Below are 21,285 nucleotides of genomic sequence, written 5' to 3'. Positions count from 1 at the left end.
AACAACAAGTTTCAAGTCTGACTCAATACTGCACAGACTATTCAACAATTGTACATGTCCAGATAAATAATAATAAGAAAGAGTAAGACCCCAATAAATAAATATGTTAGCAATAACAATAATGTTTTCTCTATGTGTATGTCATTTTTCTATTTTAATTATGTTAGGGACTATTTTCCTCAGCGGAATGTTACCTTGCGAAATATCAGAAGTTCAAGGTAAATATAGGTTTTAAAGTTTTTTTAAAGAGAAAATGAATAAATAAATAATTTTCTAATAGCGATAGAGCCCTCTCAATGCTGGCTCTACTGTGTGCTAGATGACCTTGACTTTGTTAGCGCCCTCACCTACGGCTCGGGACGCATAACTCCAGTCGTGGTCATCTACCACACAGTAGAGCCCGCATCGACGGGCTCTATCGCTTAAATAACAACCGAATATGTAATTTTTTATTTTGTAAATTTAAAATAGTTTCCCTTTAATAAATTAAAATAATTCAGAATATGCATATATTGCTTTGGGAATCAGTTTTTTTTTTTCTTTTTTTCTTATTTAAATCTATAGTTTCCTTCATGTTCTAAGTTTTCACCAGCATCAGGTGGATATACACAGGGTCTTTTGTTCCAACGAGTATCTCTGTGTTTATTCTGGGATCTCATCATATTCCATAGAAAGTTAATATTAGTGATAGTTTTTATAAATATAGTAAACACAGTAGTATACCAGTAGTTAATACCATAGTAAACTACTATAGTTGAAGGTGTAGTATAAACTGTATTTACTATACTGCACAGTACAGTAAATACTATAATGGTAAAACTATAATTTCCGCAAAAATAAAATGGTAAGTTACTGTGATAAACCTTTAGTAAATACACTACAGTTTTACTATAGTATTTTCTTCCTATAGTATTGTCTGGCCGTTCGGCAATTTGGATTTTGCAGACGCAATTATTTGCACTATGCCTATCCTTACATTAACTTATACACATTTTTAGCGATATAACAAATAAATGGTTGAGTCAGTTACACAATTTATGTGTATAATAAACATGCATTTTTTGTTAGCAATTTCTGACTTCATAGTCGTACAGTTTATGTGGCTTTGTTATGTTGATTTATGAATTATTAATATTTCGTGTATACATGGATGGATAAAGGCTCAACACAATGAAATGTAAAATATGTAAAATTACTTTTGGATTTATTTGGAGCATTTATCTTATTTATTAAGTATGTTATTAATTAAATGGGAAAATATATTCATAAATGTAATATAAATATGCTTTTTTAAATACATATCTTATGCATATGTGTTAGTATATTTTTAATTAGTTTGATTATGGCCCTTCATTCAGATAATTAAACATTGTTCTTTGTGCATTAAACATTGATCTCTGAATGATATATGCATGGAAACAGGATTGGGCGGTGTTACGAGTCTTAAAAATGGAAAACAAGTTAACACTGAAATTAAGGAGACTGAAGAGAGCATTGACCTGCCCTCACACCAGCCCCTATTGACTGACTGTGCAGCCCATCCATAAAGCACTCAGTCTCAAACCCACTCCAGATGTGCTCTGTATGATGCAACCAAAAACAGAAACCAAGTTGTGCAGCCAAAAATACCTCCACAAACCAGCCAGAAAGTAGCACCTGAATGACCAATCACTCATACAATTACCCCCCAGCATCCCTATGATATGTTGTGTTTTCAGTGAAGCACATTGATTTATATGTTTAATACAGTGGGTTACATATCTGCAATACAATTAGGATCTGTTGGTTACATGGCCTTTTTGGTAAAGAACTGCAGCAGTCCCCATTAGTTACAGCACCCTCAGAGTAGGCACACATTTTTGTATACAGAGCTTTTGAGGCAAGAAAAGTAAATTAGTTTGGACATATTTTATTTGAAGTTATATCTGGCGCAGCATCTTGGGACACATTTGAGACTTTTTAAGCACTATCTGGAAAGAAACTACCACTTATAACATCCAAATGCTGTTTGTAATGGATTGTAATTAATAACTTAGTATTATATTTATTATTAACTTTAATTATCAGATACAAAACCAATAATATAATACGAGGAGGGGGTATATAGTACCAGGGAATCATTTGTAATAACAGGGGGACTGTTTCGGTGAGCTGTTGTTGAGCAGGGAAGTAGAAGAAAAAGGTTGCTGACAAGGATGTGACAGAGTTGCTTTAAGCCTATGATTACCTGTGGGTTTAATCATTCCTAACCACTGATTCTTTTATCTGGATCCCTCTGTGGTTCAATGGGGGGTTATATGCAGAATGTAAATTTATTTTCATATTACTGCATAATTGATTTAAGAGGAAAATCCACCACAAAATCTAAAAACTGTTTAAAAGTACAGTGTAATTGCATGCATTCTTTACAATTTACATACCTGGTGTGTCACAAGTAAGAGACAGTCAGTCCCAAGCAGGCATTTAAAAACAAGAAATTAATAATAATAATAATAATAATAATAATAATAATAATAATAATAATAATAATAATAATAATACAATAATAATAATAATAATAATCATAATAATATATATTTAACATTTGATAACAGTTTATTTCAGTTTTACTGTGCACTAATAGTCATAACATCAGACATCTGTTAAGGCATTACAAAGGCAGGAAACTACCATCAGTTGTCAGGAGTGAAGCATCAGGTATCAGGAAGAAACCGCCAGACACCAGTAGTGGGTATAAATCAATTAGATGTCAAGGTTCAAATGCCCTTGGACCCGGTCTCTACAATATGGATTGTCATATATGACATGATTTTTGTTAGTCCTTCCCTTTTGACTGATAGTTCTCCTAACAAAGATAAGCACAGTGGGTAATGTGTGGATGATGGCTAGGTCCCTTAACCCTTTCTACTCTAGATGGGAAACTGGAGATTTGTGTGTAAGTATAGTTCTATACAGTAGATTTGTTTTTTGAAGATTTGTTTTCATACTTACATACCTGTTGGAGATTATTTTAATAAACCATGTGGACCTGTGCAAAGGTGAATGCAGACCCTCCACATCTGTGTGTATGATTTAGTGTATTCACAAGTCTCAAGGCATCTGACTTGTCAAAGAGGAGGTAGGTGTTAGATGCATTTCTGATAGAAATTAAGTTTCCAGGCTTGTCTCCTCAGTGTACTCAAAAACTGGCAAATGATAAAAATAAAAACCAGTAAGGCAAATAATAATGATCCAGTAAAATGTCTTGTTTGCATTGCAAGACTGCTTATAGAAAGCATTGGGGACAGCTGTAATACTTTCTAATGCTCTAGTCATCTTTATAGTTCCAGTGCCACCTCCCAAACCATACCGAATTAGCTTGTAATACAAGGTATTTGGCAGACCCTGTTCATGATGTTAGTGTTCATTATATACATGTTTGACATGGTAAGTAATCCTATGTTTTACAGTAAGGTGTCTGAATACTGCAGTTATTTTAAATTTAGAGGGCCCTAATTTTGTACTCTTTTTTTAAACCCCAATTGTCCAGTTATGTTCCCTCACCATAGTAATTGCTATGAAACGTTAGGAATACTAAGTTAAGTGGGTGTCCCCTAATACCAAGACCAAGCTAGTTACCACGTTAAACCCAGGAGCTTCTACCTACAAACTTGCCTCCCTAACTCGCAGGGGAGCCTGAGCCAAGCCAATGCCCCATGCAGAATCTTCAATGAAAATGGACAACAGCACAGCAACTGTACGATGTGAACCTGTGGTTCCCTGATGGTATCACCCATTCTGCATGTCAGCCATGGTAAGCCATCGGGATCCTGTACACTGCCATTGTAACTCATTTTCAATAGTGCTGTAAATACATTTTAAAAACATCTATAGGGCCTATGATGCTGTATACACGTTTACCACAGCAAACTTGCACTGAAGTTTTAACATGCTTTTCCCATTATTATACTATGCATATATCATAGTTTAACATGGTTTGCCATGTTATTTTTATTTATTTAATTTAGAAAAATGCTTTACCATCTTTCTTGGTGCTTTACAGCTATTACTTATGCTTTGACATATCTTTACTAGGTTTTATTACACTTTGCTATGATTTTACTCTGGTACAAAGGATACTCCATATATACTCTACGTTCAGAGATTAAATTAATTCCAGCTCAAACTTGAACCAGTCGTCATCTTGGTTTACATGTTTACTGAGAATGCCTCTCATGGTCCTATATGGTAATCATTCTTTCTTGTGCCTGAATCTATTAAGTAATGATTTAGTGTTACAGCTCTCAATCTCTACTGATGTCGATTACATGAGAGTAGATGTTAAAACGTTGTGCTGATTTGAATCGGCTCTCACCAAGATAAGCACCAAATAAGATGTAGCTTTACAGTAAACTAATGTGATCCATCTGCATCTCCATCCATGTGCTTTTCTTTCCATCTGATGATGTTGATATCCTTCTGCCTGGTGTTGATAGCTGACATGTAATGCTGGCTCCAGGGATCAACCAAGTGCAGTCTCCCCAGCGCATCAGCATGACAACAGTCTGGATTGAGCTAAGTAGGGTACATCTCTGGGGTCTTCAGGCGGGCACCTTCCATCCTTGGTGTTTTGTCAACTAGCCTACAACACCTCAAGAGGGCTCAACAATGATTCCAGTGTCCAATCATCACCCCTCTCCATCCCCCACTCAGCTCAGGCCAGCTTACTTACTCATACGTCAGCATTACTTTCTTTCTATTGTGCTTGAGATCTCCAGCCAGAATCTTTCCGTCTCAACCACAGCCAGTTGCTGCTCCTTTCTGCTTCTTCACTATGCGACGCAACTATTGCCACAAATCCTCGACAACCCACCTCCACTGGGTAAACCCGGACTCTCCATCCTCACTGTTCCGCTTCAGCAGCTAGTTGAGCATACTCTTCCTCTCATATGCCTCATCCACAGCATCCTTCATGGCACTGTTAACTCTACCAGATGAACAAGGCGTGCTGATCCAGACCACAAGACATTGTTTGGTTGAACGTTAATGGTAGCAATCTCAGGTGGAAAAATAAGCCATTAATCAACATCTGCCATCTGGCGAGGCTTGGTTTTAACACTTTTTCTTGGTGGTTGCTCTCCTGAACAGAGGAATATAGTCTTTCATGTGTAATGCTTTAATGGAACTGGTGGCAACTTATTGGTCAGGTTACACTTGTCTTCCAATGCTAAGGCCAAACATCGCAGCACATGGTCATGGCGCCAAGTAAACCGTCCTTGGCTAGGAACCACCTTACTTCCTGTCAAAATGTGCCTTAATGTTGCAGGTGATGAACACAAATGACTCCAAACCTCTCACTTCCATATGTGTAGATGATGTCCCCAAATTTATCCAGCTTCTTTTCAACTGTTCCACTTAATCTTTCCAATACAAAACAGAGATCCATTTATACTGTGTCCCACACAGTTTTCTCACAAGCTCTTGGACTTCTAACTCCAGGCTTGTGCCCATTGAGGTTCTTTTCTTTCTTATGCTGGTTCATCTGACCGGGTTAGCAAGAATCGTTAGGTTCATCTCTAGTTGTATCCACAAAAGTCCTCCTTACATCTATGACAGGGGTGCTGATATCCTGTGAACCGTGGTTTGCTTCCTGTCGCTGGATTTCATTCGACTGACTTGATTGACTTTGTAAGAAGGACTGATCAATGTGAGGCCCTTGTCCCTTCTCCCTCAAGCATTTCATTCTCCCTTGATGAATCTTCAAACCCCTGACCATTGTTGCCTTGCTCCAGCCACAGACACAAACCTGGAGTTCCATGTCTTTGCTAACTGCAGATCTTGAAATAGACTTTTGTGAAGTACATTCTCATATCCGTTTCTGTTCCTAAGTCATTAACCTTGTTATCCAACGTTGAGTCATCCTCTGCCCCCGCTCTCGCAGACTCTAGGGGTGTTATTCTCTTTAATTTATTAGAAGCCTTGGGTGGGTGTCTCCAGCATCCTGTTTACCTTTGAAAACACAGAGCTGGATACTGCCGACCAGGTTAGCTAACCCTTGCTAGCCCCAATGGGGTCTCTGTCTCTCCATGCTGTCACAAGGTCTTTCTCTTGTTGCCAGAAGCACTATTTATAGCAGCCACTGGACGTATCCAGATCTTCATGATTTCCATTACTTGAGAGTAGATGTTAAAACTTCATGCTGATTTGAACTCGGCTCTTGCCAAGATAAGCACCAACTAAGACATAGCTTTACAGTATTCTGTAACAATACTTTTTTTGTATCACAATTAGATGTGTTGGTGTTTTTTTTTTGTTATTTATTTAAGCATTGTAATATTTTACTATTTCTTTACTGTCAACAGGATAATTCACAGGAGAGTTCATATATTACAGTTGAATTTCCAGCAGTAAGTTAGGGCGTGACAAGGGGTGAAATTCTATCGGTACTCACTGGTACTCTGTACCGGGATTTATTTAGATTCCGGTAATGGCTACTGGGACTTATTTAATCTGCTTTTCCTCCAACGCGAATGCATTCCATCCACTCACACAGTCCACTAGCGCAATGTTTCTCAAACGTGCTTTCATTCAGCATAGTTAGTGCTGCTTGCATGTTGTTTCCTCATACTGCTTCTGTTTCAGTTAGCTGGTATTGGCCACCATTAATGTCAGTATATTCACTTCATGTTGATTGGCCGAGCTTTCATTCTGATCAGATTTAATTTTGGCACGAGTCACAAATCTCCGCCCATTTCGCTTTGTGTCAGTGCTCATTCATTGATAGATGAGAGATGACTTTAGCAGTGCAATGTGAAAACAGTGGTATGGAGTAATTAGCATTATTATGAAGTCATAATAAATATTTAAAATAATGATGATAATGTGTTTTGCCTTGCACCGATTTACCACATTTTCTAAAATGGCAAGTGATGTGTGGAACAGTAGGGATTAACATAACATACAAAAACGGGATCAACGTGCAGCTTCAGATACTTGGTAAGTGAGTCAGAATCGGGATACAGATGTATGTGTGCTTCATGCTTTTTAAACATTAGCCAAACTTGCAAGGTGCATGTTAAGCATAGTGATCAATGTTTTGTTTTGTTGTGATACTTTCTGTTATGAGGACTGTAATAAACGAAAACAGTGAGGCGTTTTTTCTTTGTACAATGCACCTTTTTCTAAAACATTTTGAAGAGTTTATGTAAGTTAAAGGTGAGTTTTTACTTGCATGCACATCTAAAAAAATAAATAAAAAGGCAGACGTAAACAACAGTAATGATATTACTTTATGAAAATGTGTTTTTTGCCACTTTGTTTCTTATGCGGAAAACCACAATACTAGGAGTAAAATAAAAATCAAAAGTCTACTTTTATACTGTAGACTACTTTATAATCTTTTTTTGGGAATAGCTCGTGGTCATTAATCTACACAGAAACACAACAGAGTGTTTTAAGATAAGTAATAAGTACAAAATAAATAAGAATAAGAAACAGGGATATATGTTCTAATCCAAGGCTAATATTGTAGCATGGCCAGGTCCTGTTGTAGGTGAGTACCCAGGGTCTGGAGAGTATGGGGATGATTTCAGAGAATACTATGGCGATTAAAATGGGCAATTACATCATTAGTCATAGTAGTACCTGTTATATAATACATGTGAGGGGTATTTTAGCCCCTATTGTTTGACTTAGACCTTTTTTGTTTCAATTTTTCATAGCACAGTTGTTTTTTTTTATACAATCATCCCGTTTTTTAGGATATCTTGAAACAAAACTTTACAGCAGTTACTGCATAGTGTAATATTTCTTAATGCTTGTCATTTAAGGTTTAACTTAAGTGTTATATTACAGTACATGACTGAGTGATACATGCAGAGGGTACAAAGCTTTCAAATGGTCTAAGTTTTTTTAAATGCATACACCCTGCTGTGCATATGAGTACCTGTACTTTTTTGTTGAGAACTTTACCCTTGGTCGTGACCAATAAAAAAAATGTTTTTCCAAGTATGAACAGAGCATGTGGCATATTGAAATTTCATCAACTCCTACAAGCTTTCACAGCTTCATATCATCCTATAGTCACAAAATGTACCATCTGAACGCACAACAGTGACTCATTACCCACCTAGATACATCTCTAGAACATATTTTTCATTGCTTATGTAATCTCATCAACAACATAATACAAACGTTTGTGAATGTCTTCTGCGCCACTAAACATCGCTGTAAAGAAACCTGCTGTCTTCAATTTCTTGCATGGCACAATGTCAGTATCAATGTATAATTAAGATTGACAACAAAATGTGTAATGTCTTTATAAGATGACATACTTAATATTTGCACCACATATCAAACAAAATTGAGTTTTATAGAAAGTCATTTTAATACATTTTGCCAGTAACTACCATCGCTGCCTCAAGGTACTGTATATTGACTTTTAACACAATCTTTAGGAAAGAATAGAGCTGATTGCTGTAGTTTACAGTATTAAGTGGCATCAAGCAAAAGTAGTTTTTCTAGTTTGATTCAAGTCATTAATTGGTTGCTTTGGCAAAGTTGCAGTATGTGGTGGAGCAGAATTGTTTTTTTAGAGAATCATTTCTGTTTGCTGCCACCCTGAAACACACTTGGGTACCTGTGCGAACAGTGGGGATTCTCAACATAAAGCTTGTATATGTGTATGTACATGTATTGTCTATGAAATTTTACTTACATTATTGCATTTGATTAAATAAACAGCATTCCAGAAATAGCACCATTTGGAACTTATTCTGCATAGAACATTTGTTGAACTATTCAAAACCAGTACATACAATAACACAACAATGGTAAAATAGTCCACACAGACAAAAGAACAAACAAATTATTGTTTGATATGGTATGTTTTAAGCCAGTGGTTTTCACATGAGCAACAACAACATTGAAAATCCCTAATGTGCCTTTTTACTTTTTTTCCTAAAATATGTTACGATTCTTGCTTCAAATCGGTCCTTCAGCAGTTATGTAGGTCATAAATGCTTCAGGATTGTGATAGCTGCTAGACACAGCCATACCAGTGACCTGTAGGCTATATAATGAGGACCATGGGCATTGCGATACTACTGTATATGGAAAATGGAGGAACAAATAACATTATAACAACTGAGCACAGCTAAGTTTTGCATAAGCAAGTATACAGAGTTCTATTCACTGGAATGCCTGCCTACGTCCCATTGATTGATTGTGAGCGATTTATTGTAATAGGTAGGTGTGTTGGCATCTCTTTTTCCAAAACAGTTGGCCGAGGTCAAATAAGGCACAATGACGATGGAAAAACTGTATTTTTTAGATATTTCATGGAAACACATCTAGCATGCTGGTCCCTGTAAATGAAGTGATTTTATAGTTGCTATAGTAAGCAGTGGTTAACTTGAATGAACAGTGATGGTGCTGTTCAGACTATCTTATTCTCCGTTCTATCCTCTCTATTCTTGGAAACCTACTGACGCCCCTACCACAATCTTAGCAAAAGTGGAACGATGTAACTTCCAGAGATTGCCATGGCCATGTTTTGTAAAGATATGCTAACACACACTCTATATTTATACAGTTAAAAAAATGAGAATGGGGGAGTTTCCTTATTCTAATTTTCAATTTTTTGTGGAGACATTGTGCTCAAGCCAAATGAAAAATGACCCTATGAACTTTGGGTTTCCAGTGACCCTCTTTTCACCTGACGTCATGCAAATGAAGGGGAAAGGAGGAGGTCAATATGCAAATTAGACATGCGTAGAGTTCTGGTGCTCTTTTCGCAGACAGCTTGGGAAAATGTAGTTTCCATGCAGAGAGAACAGGTACAGGAGAGAATTTCATCTGGAAATCCATGGCTTTAAAGCACAGTGTTGAGCTCATGTAATAAAGCTGTGATTTTGTAAATGCTTCGTGACTGGTTGTTTAATAATGTGTTTTACTGATCTTGCCCAAATTATTTTTCAAATGTCCATTGGTAGTGAATAATATTTCAACTAACCTTCCACGTATGCTCCCAGGGCTGTCTGGAATGGGAGCACTGGGCATTTTCATGTGAAATGAAGCTTTCCATGTGAAAATGGGCATGGATTTCCTGTGTTTCATGTCATGGTCACAAGTAAATGAGATTTACCCTATCCCTCTCTGTGGCCATTATTTTCGGCCGCAAACCTGATCCTTGTGTGCTGTTCTCCCAAACATGCAAGTGCATCACCACTTCACGTGTAAATAACCACAAATGGAAACTCCCCCCAATGTTACACATTGTTTCATTATAGCATATTCTTCCTACTACATGAAAATCTTCCTCTGTCTAGGATAAGCTATGTAATACAGAGAACTATTCTGCGTCTCAATAGTTAACTGATCAGATCATAGCCAATATCAATCTCAGTCATTAGCACCATCTCTAGGTGAATAATGTTATAGTGGGGAACATAAAAGAGCGTTAACACATTAATTTGAACAAATAGATACCATTATACTCAGCAAACCATCTCATGCTTAGTAAACTAATCAAGCACTTAAATAAGCACGCTCTTAGCAGTATCAGAAACCAGTGCTGGATTTTCCATCTAGGTCAAGCTCACAAGAGTACTTGTATCTAAAAAAACTGCATGTCAATTGAAGGTCAAATGCTTCACCTTCTATGCAAATCTTAATGGATTAATATGGCATCCTTTTTAAGTATTTATAAATAGCTCTACACTGAAAGCCAGTACTCTGTAATATGTTTTCACAAGAGTGGTTCACAGAACAAGAGCTGCGAGGAATAAGCCCTGGGACTTAGAAATAGTAATTATGTGTTTGGACTTTAGGGCGATAACGTGTTTTCCCTTTGGCTTGTGAGAGCCGCCCTCACTGAGATGAGACCGAAATCGATCGGCCTCCAAGGCTGGGTAGCAAGCTTTACTTTCCCCCCCAAGGGATAAAATTAAGAGAAGGATAGAGGATACATTTGAGAAGACTAGAAGAAGTCGCCCTGACTGAAATGGAAGACCTATTCTTCGAGAGATCGGCACGACCATCCTCCAAGACAGCCCAGTTGGGCGACAGGAATTCTCAAAGAGAAAATTAAATGAACATGCAAAGGGGCCAGAAAGGAACACTGGCATAGGAGAAGCAAGTTGTTAGTGAAGGATACATGGTTTTCACCTCGCTCAGGGAGAATGTATGCCATGAGGAAAAATTGATAGAAAACAGAGATGTGAGAAAAGTGCAGGGTTATCCTCTGGCTCAAGGAGCAATACCGCCCTGTCGAAGGTGAGACTGAATCAAATGACCTCCAAGGTAGGAAGGAACCTGAAATGAAAGATTGAAAAGATTTTGGGTCCCCTCTGGCTCTTGGAGAACCTTTCTCTTGGAGGTCAAGGCCAGCTTGGTTGGACCTAAGAGTAGGAAGTGATGTCACTTGCCCCCAAAAGAGGACGCCTGACATCTGCGCCACTAATGCAAAATATAAATAAAATAAAAGGTAAGTAATGCAAAAATAAATAAATAAATAAATGTAAATAAGGGTTAGTAAAGGAAACATCAGTTAACCCTTAGCAGTCCATTTATTCAGAACTTGTCAGGCGCGTCAGGTCCAATTTATTTTCACACGCGCTGTTTATTTTACATCTGCTGTTTAATTTTTTTTTTTAGAGTAAAACAGGTTTAAAAGGCCCTGCATAGCAAAAGGACATCAGTACTGCATCTCCATCCAAGCCCCACCCCGTTTGCTGTATTTTCCAGATACCGCTTTATAGATGTGCATATTGATAAATCCTCTCCTGATCACTTATTTTATCACCAAACTCCTCACTAATGGGATCCAAATTATTACTATAACATCTCAAAAAGCTCTGCGTATGTTTGTGATATTCTTTGAGCACTGGGTCCGGAAGCAGCTATCTCCTTTGTTTGTATCCGTATTATCTCTGTGGTGCAGGGGCTATCTGTATTGCTCAGAATTGGCTTCATTCAGTTCCTATTGGTCTCACGCAGATATATATATATATATATATATATATATATATATATATATATATATATATATATATGCTGCAAAATTATCAGTTTCTCTGGTTTTACTATGTATAGGTATGTGTTTGGATAAAATGAACATTTTTGTTTTATTCTATAAACTACTGACAACATTTCTCCCAAATTCCAAATAAAAATATTGTCATTTAGAGCATTTATTTTCAGAAAATGACAACTGGTCAAAATAACAAAAAAGATGCAGTGTTGTCAGACCTCGAATAATGCAAAGAAAATAAGTTAATATTCATTTTTAAACAACACAATACTAATGTTTTAACTTAGGAAGAGTTCAGAAATCAATATTTGGTGGAATAACCTGATTTTCAAGCACAGCTTTCATGCGTCTTGGCATGCTCTCTACCAGTCTTTCACATTGATGTTGGGTGACTTTATGCCACTCCTGGCGCAAAAATTCAAGCAGCTCAGCTTTGTTTGATGGCTTGTGACCATCCATCTTCCTCTTGATAACATTCCAGAGGTTTTCAATGGGGTTCAGGTCTGGGGATTGGGCTGGCCATGACAGGGTCTTGATCTGGTGGTCCTCCATCCACACCTTGATTGACCTGGCTGTGTGGCATAGAGCATTGTCCTGCTGGAAAAAAACAATCCTCAGAATTGGGGAACATTGTCAGAGCAGAAGGAAGCAAGTTTTCTTCCAGGACAACCTTGTACTTGGCTTGATTCTTGCGTCCTTCACAAAGACAAATCTGCCCTATTCCAGCCTTGCTGAAGCACCCCCAGATCATCACCGATCCTCCACCACATTTCACAGTGGGTGCGAGACATTGTGGCTTGTAGACCTCTTCAGGTCTCCGTCTAATCATTAGACGACCAGGTATTGGGCAAAGCTGAAAATTGGACTCATCAGAGAAGATGACCTTACTGCAGTCCTCTACGGTCCATTCCTTATGGCCTTAGGCAAACCTCAGCATGGCTCTTCTTTGCTTCTCATTGATGAAGGGCTTTTTTCTAGCTTTGCACGACTTCAGCCCTGTCCCTAGGAGCCTGTTTTGAACCGTCCTCGCCGTGCACTTCACCCCAGCTGCCGTTTGCCATTTTTTTTGTAGGTCACTTGATGTCATCCTACGGTTGCTGAGTGACATTCGAATGAGTTGGCGGTCATCCCGGTCAGTGGAGAGTCGTTTTCGCCCTCTGCCAGTCTGTCTCTGCCGGTCTGTAGCTTTGTTGTCCCCAATGTGTGCTGCTTGACCTTGTTCTTATGAACCGCAGTCTTTGAAATTTTAAGGATGGAAGCAACCTGACGCTCACTGTATCCCTCTGCCAGTAAAGCCAGAATTGAACCCTTCTTTTCCTCACTCAAAACTTTCTTTTTCAACTCTGTGGGCATGGTCAACAGTTATTTTTCGATTCCAATTACTTTTGAGGTACTACTAGCACTGTTTTGCCATCCAGCTGGTCCTATTGCAAGAGCATAGTGATGACCACAGGAGTGGTTTTTATACTTTTCCTTGTTAAATAAGATTTGGTTCAGGTGATCCCCTAATCAGTACCTCATTCAGTAGAATGAGGTGTGCCTGTGTTGGAATTCAACAGACACTGGAATGGAATGGCTGCCATACATGTAGAGATGCTGATTTAAGAAAAATTTGCAGTGATCTCTTAATTTTTTCCAGAGCTGTGTGTGTGTGTGTGTGTGTGTATATATATATATATATATATATATATATATATATATATATATATATATATATATATATATATATACACACACAGAGCTCTGGAAAAAATGAAGAGACCACTGCAAATTTTATTGACTACTGCAACTCTCTATATGGTGGTCTCCTTGCACGCATCATAAACCAACTGCAAGTAGTTCAGAATGCTGCTGCCAGGATTATTACCAGATGTAAAAAACATGATCCCCCCTTCTTGCCTTGCTTACCTACAATACCCTTCATCACACAGGTCCCGAGTACTTCCTCAACCTGCTGATTCTCTATGTCCCTACCTGGAAGTGAGGTCCTCCGATTCTGGTCTGCTTGTTATCCTCAAGCAAAAGTGCACCACACTTGGAGAATGCTTATTTAACTTCATGGCTCTCCCAGATTTGGTGCATGATGCTCCCACCATCACTCTCTTTAAATTAGCTCTCAAGATCCACCTGTTCTCTTTTGCTTTCCATGCTCTTTAAGTATGATATATTCTGTTAGCTGCTATGTTGTTGCTACTGTTTAATGTATTATGTTACTATGATGTATTAAGCACTTTCTACTGTATTTAATGTGTTATGTTTTTTTTTTTTTTTTTTACTGTATATCATGTATTATGCATTTTTCTGTATTTAAAGTATTATGGATTTTCTTGTTACTGCATCTTGTAAAACGCTTTGTGATGGTTGTCAGCTATGAAAGGCACTATATAAAATAAAGATTGATTGATTGACACACACTCATATATATATATATATATATATATATATATATATATATATATATATATATATATATATATATTTAACAAGCAATGACACGAACTGCAGAAGTTGTGCATTATAAGTGATCCGATCTAGGATTTTTAAGTGTTTCTCTTTAAAATTAAAATTTAAAATTTAAACTCTGCCTTATCCTTAAGCATTCTTTATAGGCTTGTGATTAAACAGAAGTACAAAGAACTCTGGAATTGGCCCCTGAAGACAGGGCTATATCCTTTCTATTTTTTTTAAGTTTCCTTGGCAACCAAAAACATGGAAGCAGCCTTTCATTGTTAATGAATCACTCATTTAGTGTGTTCAAGCCACTGAGCACAACTCACACTGCATACTCAAGTAAAACAAAATACTTGGTAGTTGCAGTCAGTAATAAGGAATTAGCAGTCATGGTGGACAGCTGTAGAGCATTATAATGAAGATCTGGATGTCTCTCAGTACCAAGGTACATGCTCTTTCTTTACGAATCTCCTTTAAGAACAAGCATCACAGTTCACTAAAAAGAAAATATAACTAAAATCCTGCTTCCTCCTGCAATTAATTTATGTATTTAATCTGTAGAGTACAGGATGGTTCAGAAATATGCTGTAATAATAGTATATATTACTGGTTCATACTTGTATAATTCTCTGGATTGATTATTGCAATGCTCTTTTCTTTGGCATGTCTAGTGGGATCATGAGTAGGCTGCAGGTTATTCAGAATTCTGCAGCTCACATTTTATCAAAAAGTAATGCTGGACAGCACATTGAAATCACTTCATTGACTACTGGTGTGATACAAGCATGGTCCTGCTCCTGCTGATACTGCAGAGATGTTCATTCCATATGTCTCCCTGTGGTCGTAGCATCCTGGATTATTAGTGGAGCACACAGTTACTCTCTACATACATACCTACTGCATACATTGATCTTTAATATGAAGAAACACATGGTTACACACAGAGGGCTTTATTCATCATTTGTTCTGCAGCAAGTAACAACAGCAAAGACTTAAAATATGACATGACTGATTCCTTATTGTGTTTATCTGTGTCATTTAAAAGGCAAGAACATGAAAAAAAAAATATTTTCACAATTCAGAATATGTTGTAATAGAAATTCACACAGAATTGCCAAGATCAAGTTTACAATCTTTGGTGACCACCTCAATTAGGTTCCAATGTACTAGTATACCGTATAGTTTTTAATTAGTGTTCTAAGACACCTGTATTAATAAACTAATGTTGTCTTTCAAGATGTAATAAGTTATTTACCCAATACGACTGCATCCAGGGCACTCAATAATGCTGGCACAGATGCCTTTCCAAACTCTTAATTTTCCCTATTGATGAATTGGCTTTGGTCCAAAATATGTTTCTTCACTGTTAAGGGCCTCTTCAATAATTATTTCATCTCCCGCTTTTGTTGACGTTCTTCTGCTGGGATTGAGATGTCAATATTTATATAGTGTTTTTCCACTGCATTAAACAAACTAGATATACTGTTTGCAGCAATATAAAGTGAGCCAGTTGGTGGAGTTGCTTTAGATTTGGTAGAGCAGGCTGTCCACCAACAAACTACTAAAATGGCAGTGCTGTTATGCCCCATTACATCTATATTGAGGACAACATAATTTATCAGGCTTGCAATCCCAGCCTTTAGCTTTATGGGGCTGTCAACTGTAATGCTTTCAAGACTATCCCTCTGAGCAATTCTCTACTTATTTGTAATTCGGATTATTTGTGCAAAACCATTTTAGACCGAAGTGAACCACACTGACATGTGTACAATCTATCCACATTTATTCATCCAACATAAAATGTTCATGAGAACATTTTGTGAGAAAATGGCTTGAATTCCAACCCAGGTCCAAATCATATCAGTATGGCCTCAAAATAATGGCATATCATTACTTACTAAGATATATGAGTTGCATTTTTCCTTCAATATAAACACATTTGTAGTAGGTGGTGAGCTTTTTACAAATTCAGTTTTAAAACAGTGTATAACCAAAGCTATAGGTGCAAATAGGTTGTTAGATTCTCATAGAACTGGCATTTAATTAGGCTGATGCATTCTTACGGTTCCTTGTAGAATCAATCCTGACTAGGTATCCCAGTACTAATACTCAGTACTAATTTGTATTCTTATAATTATATTGCATATTTGGTCTGGTTTAGAAATTGCAACTGACTAATGAGTATTGTTGCAGTAACTCCTGACTTTATTCTTTATAATTGTGTGATTAATCAATGACTTTATGTAAAAGTGTCAGGGGGCAGTTTACAAAGGCAAATACATTTTGTTTAGAAAGTTACACTTTTTTTTTTAGGCTTAGTTGATGCTTCTATAGACCTGATTTTAAACAGCGACACAGGGATGTAGATGGTTTAAGACAGGGGGTTTCAACCAAGTGTACTTCTAAGGGTCACAGGGGTATGCAGAATGACTCAGAAATGCACAAATAAAAATGAAAGTTCAATAAAATAATGACCTTGAATTTATTTTTTAATGGTATTATATGTTATCTCTAAACCACTGTGCATTAATTTTTCATTTTTGTTCAGGAGCTCAAAGTGAACTTAGATGGGGAATAAATTAAAAAATAAAAACAAAGAATCTATCACGTCTACACTTTTCACCGGTATGCATGCAAGATTTTGATCGAATTTTCAAGCGGATTTTCACTCTGATTTTATATATTAATTATATATATATTATATATATATATTATATATCTATATATATATATATATATATATATATATGCTGGCGGTTTAAGCAAATGCATTTTGCTTATGGAGAGCACTGTGTGCTGCTCATGATTTCTGTTGTTTTCAACTTGTATCAGTGAAGCACAACGTTTCTGCATTTTTTTATTTAAAAAAAAAAAATTGTTAACTAAAAAATGCTCCGGTAAACATAAATAGAACCCTTTAATACTCCATATTTGGGAGTTTTTCTATTATTTCAAAAAGATGCGGCGCATTTAGCAATAGAAGCGGGTTGATCGACCCAAAGTGCAAACTGCACGACAGAAAGTTATCAGACCTGTCAACTTATTTGCTGCGGCTCTCCCGTTTCTTGGACCCTTCTCCCAAAACACCTCCCGGGATAGATCTTATCTCCTGTATTTGCTCAAACAAAAACTCCACTGTTAAACCCCATGACTTCGGCAAACCTTTAATTTCAGCAAAAGTCATGTACTGTCTTTGGTTACTGCAATCCTGTATACACCTACCAGGGTTTAGGACCCAGGGGAGCCCTGTGGCAGGCATGCATTCAATGCTCACGTGCATTACCGTCTGCGAAAAGCCCTCCTCGTAAAAAATAAATAAATAAATATAACACACACACACACACACACACACACACACACACACACACATATATATATATATATATATATATATATATATATATATATATATATATATATATATATATATATACACTGTATATTTGTGGTAAGCACGATAGATCACAAAAACACAGGAAATCTAGTGACGCTCAGAAAACATCTGTGTTGCCAACGGAAAAATGGAGATCAAGAAAGTTAAGTTATTTACATGTTGTGATTAGTTCAGAACATCTGTAGTAGACATGTGCAGACTCATATATTGCACAGTATTCTGCAGGAAAGTGTAAAAGTCACACAAATAAATAGTGAAAGAATATTCTATTACAATTTCAGCACCCATTGCTTTAGAAATTGAGGTGGATTGATAACATGTGCAGTGTAATGAATAACGTTGCAATACCATGTTGTTCTGTATTTTGGCTTTTAAAAAAAACATGTATGATGGACTCCTTGACCTGTTTACAAATACTGACTGCTGCCAAATCAGCCACCTACAACAGTACAATAAGAACCACAGGGGCCAAGAGAGAACTGTGAAGCATCTCTTGGTTGTTTTTCTGTTTGATATTTTTCTTTTTTAAAAGCAATTAGAAGGAGCACCATATCACAGTCTGCCATTCTACCAAGCAAAACAGTGGAATGGTTCAGTTCAGGCACTAAGATTTTCAGTTTATTTTGAAAACTCAGTTTTGACAGGTAGGCCTGTGAGTTATACAGAATCTGTTTGGTTATTTGTGTTGCTGGCTTTAACAATTGGTTATTTGTGTGGCTAAATTTATATATATAGATATTTTATATATATATATATATATATATATATATATATATATATATATATATATATATATATATATATATATATTGTTAGTTATTACAGTTGTATAGTGTTTTTGATATTGTAAACATTTTAAATGGCACACAGAATTATGCTGAGATGTGAAGTAAATGGTAACTTGATAAACATTTACAATATAGACTATTTTGTATTATTTATAATAAATTTGCCAAATAGAAAGAGATTCCTAAATACAGTATTTTAATTCTGTACATCCGGAGACATGTAATTCAGTTTTAAGAATGAAGCTTACTGTCTGTCAAAACCTGCAGTTTGTCAGTCCCAAACTTTTGTGAAAAATGATTTATTAAATAAACTGGAAAAAAAATGTTAATCAGATTATTCTGCCTTTTATTGCAACTGTGATAGCATTCAGTACAGCGAACATTGTAAAGGGAACTTCTACTGAAACCTCCACACAGAAGGGGTGCAGTTTTTTAAAAAAATAATTGAAAACCCCTGGTTTAAGACATCTGCATTTCTGTTTGTGCACATAGACATCTATATCCCCTCATAGGGTTACAATTGGATGAATGTGCTTTTCTGTACTTTAGACTAAGCTACTTATAAATTAGAATGCATGTAAAGAATATGAAGTGATGTATTCTAACTGTATTTAAAAGTTTAGCCATATGCACCGGTTATCTACTCTATCTGCTATCAGTACATATCCGAAAGCAATAGGCTGCCAGATTAATATTCAAATGAGAAGTTTTAAATTAGCGAAGCCTGCAGTCATAAAATAGCCTCATTAATATGTTGGCCAGTTTTCTCAGTGCCACAGTGTCTACATGAGCAGTCTTTAAAATGTTTGGAAATATATAACTTATAGGAGGTCCCCGAGTGGTTCACCTAGTAAAAGCACAGCAGCGTGGTGCACAAGGCGAGTAATACAGTCGGGAGCACAAGTATGCTTCCTGGCTGTGTGAAGACACCTGCAGAGCTTGCCTTTTTCCTTCAGAGGCAGGTAGCTCACTGACATCCACTCTTGAGTTCCTGGGTGTAAAAAAGGAAGCTGGCTTGGTTGTGGGTTCTCCTGAGCTGTGAGGGGAAACAATTGTTGTACATTCCAAATCAGGGTAAAATAAAAGACCAAGAGGAACAATATCCTAAATATTAAGGAGGTAACCTGGACTTCTTGAATGTTAACATCCTAATTTAAATGATCACAATTTCTGTAAAACTACTGTACAGATGTGAATATTTGTTTCTTTACATACCAACAAAAAAGTCCAAAGCTGTTGGTGTGGCTTTGTGGTAGCGTCCCAACTTTGCACTCTTTGAACTCAGTCCGAGTCTCAAGTTATTTATTTAAAGCAGCAAAGAGTTTACATAGTTAATTGTAATTATTTTTCAATTAAAAGGAGGTTATTCTTCATCTAAATGTTTCTTTCTTCAGCCCCAATTGTAAAGTGAAAACCTAGCCTAACTACAATACATTCATAATATTAACCTTTATGCTTTAAAAAAAAAAAAAAAAAATACAATTAAAAATGTAATCTCCTTGTTGCGTTTTGAAAATTAATATATATTCTGATTCAGAAGAGTGCAAAAGCAAGGCGGCACAATAACAGCTAAGAGCTTGGTAATTGAAAAACAGCTACAGGGGTCCTGCCAAATACGCTCTGTATTGAGATTTATTTAGGTTACTTACAACCAGAATGTGGTTATTCCCTTCTTTTGCAAACAAATCCATCATTATTCTTTTAAACCGTGAGGCAACTGCCTGTGTTTTATAGAGTTCAGCTACACAGTTACACCAAGTAGCAGCAGGTGAAACTTTAGATGTCGAAACTACTAAGTTTTGATATGTAAATGCATTAACAATCACACTTGGTAATGGTAAGGATGCCTAAAGTACTAGTGTCACTGTAAATTACTTGTGTCCTAGACTATGTCATCTGGTGGAGGCTAGTGAGCACCAGGACTCACTGGGAAGTTACTCTCACTGACAGTATTACACAGGGCCAAGTTTATAACCAGGTAAGTGTCAATTTATTCTTATCTTTCTTTGCACAGGTTCGTTTTGATCCGGAGGTCCACACACCGAATGCACAGCAAAGAGGCACACCAACAGGTAAGTATTATGAGGAAGCTTTTATTGGTTCTTGTGACAGGCTGGCAAGTGGATAGAGGCCCAGAGACAGACTGCAGTTCAAAAAAAATAATACTTTTATTATGAATAAACACAAAATAAAAGGGCACAAGGGCAAAAACAAAGATATTTAAACACAAATAGAAAGACACAGAACAAGACTTACAAAAATAAAGGTTTCCAGGCTGGGCGATGCCTTCACTGGATCAAAAAAAAACCCACAAAAACAGCAAGCACAAACACCAGCTTGCTTCCTCAGCTCCCTCTTCTCCCTAATGGGAAGCTGAGGCCTCCTTTTATGTCAGGTGGCTGGGTGCTGATTGATCGTTAATTACTCTAATCAACCCCAGCCACCTTAACACAATAAACCCAGGCAGGTAGGGGAATTTAACTCCATCCCTGCCAGTTTATAAAGTTCTACTATATTTGCAGGCAAAGGTAAGCATCTAAAATTAAAAAAAATAATAATGTTAAACTAGAGTCCAAAAACAAGATTTAAAAGATTTGAAAAAAATAAAAATGAAAAACTGAATATCACAAAAATGAAGGGTC

General features: G+C 36.8%; 1 long non-coding RNA gene across 1 annotated transcript in view; it reads left to right on the top strand.

Annotated features, from left to right (window-relative positions):
* The window catches only part of LOC121321031, a 29,520-nt gene extending 15,278 nt beyond the window's left edge, over window positions 1-14,242 (top strand). Inside the window, exons 2-3 of the long non-coding RNA XR_005950907.1 lie at window positions 3,670-3,793; window positions 13,942-14,242. This is a non-coding gene — a long non-coding RNA (uncharacterized LOC121321031). The remainder of the gene's footprint in view (window positions 1-3,669; window positions 3,794-13,941) is intronic.
* Window positions 14,243-21,285: the final 7,043 nt, after the last annotated feature.

Source organism: Polyodon spathula, chromosome 9 (assembly GCF_017654505.1).
Source record: "Polyodon spathula isolate WHYD16114869_AA chromosome 9, ASM1765450v1, whole genome shotgun sequence".
In the NCBI taxonomy this organism is placed as follows: Eukaryota; Metazoa; Chordata; class Actinopteri; order Acipenseriformes; family Polyodontidae; genus Polyodon; species Polyodon spathula.
This window is presented reverse-complemented; position numbering and strand designations above follow the sequence as displayed.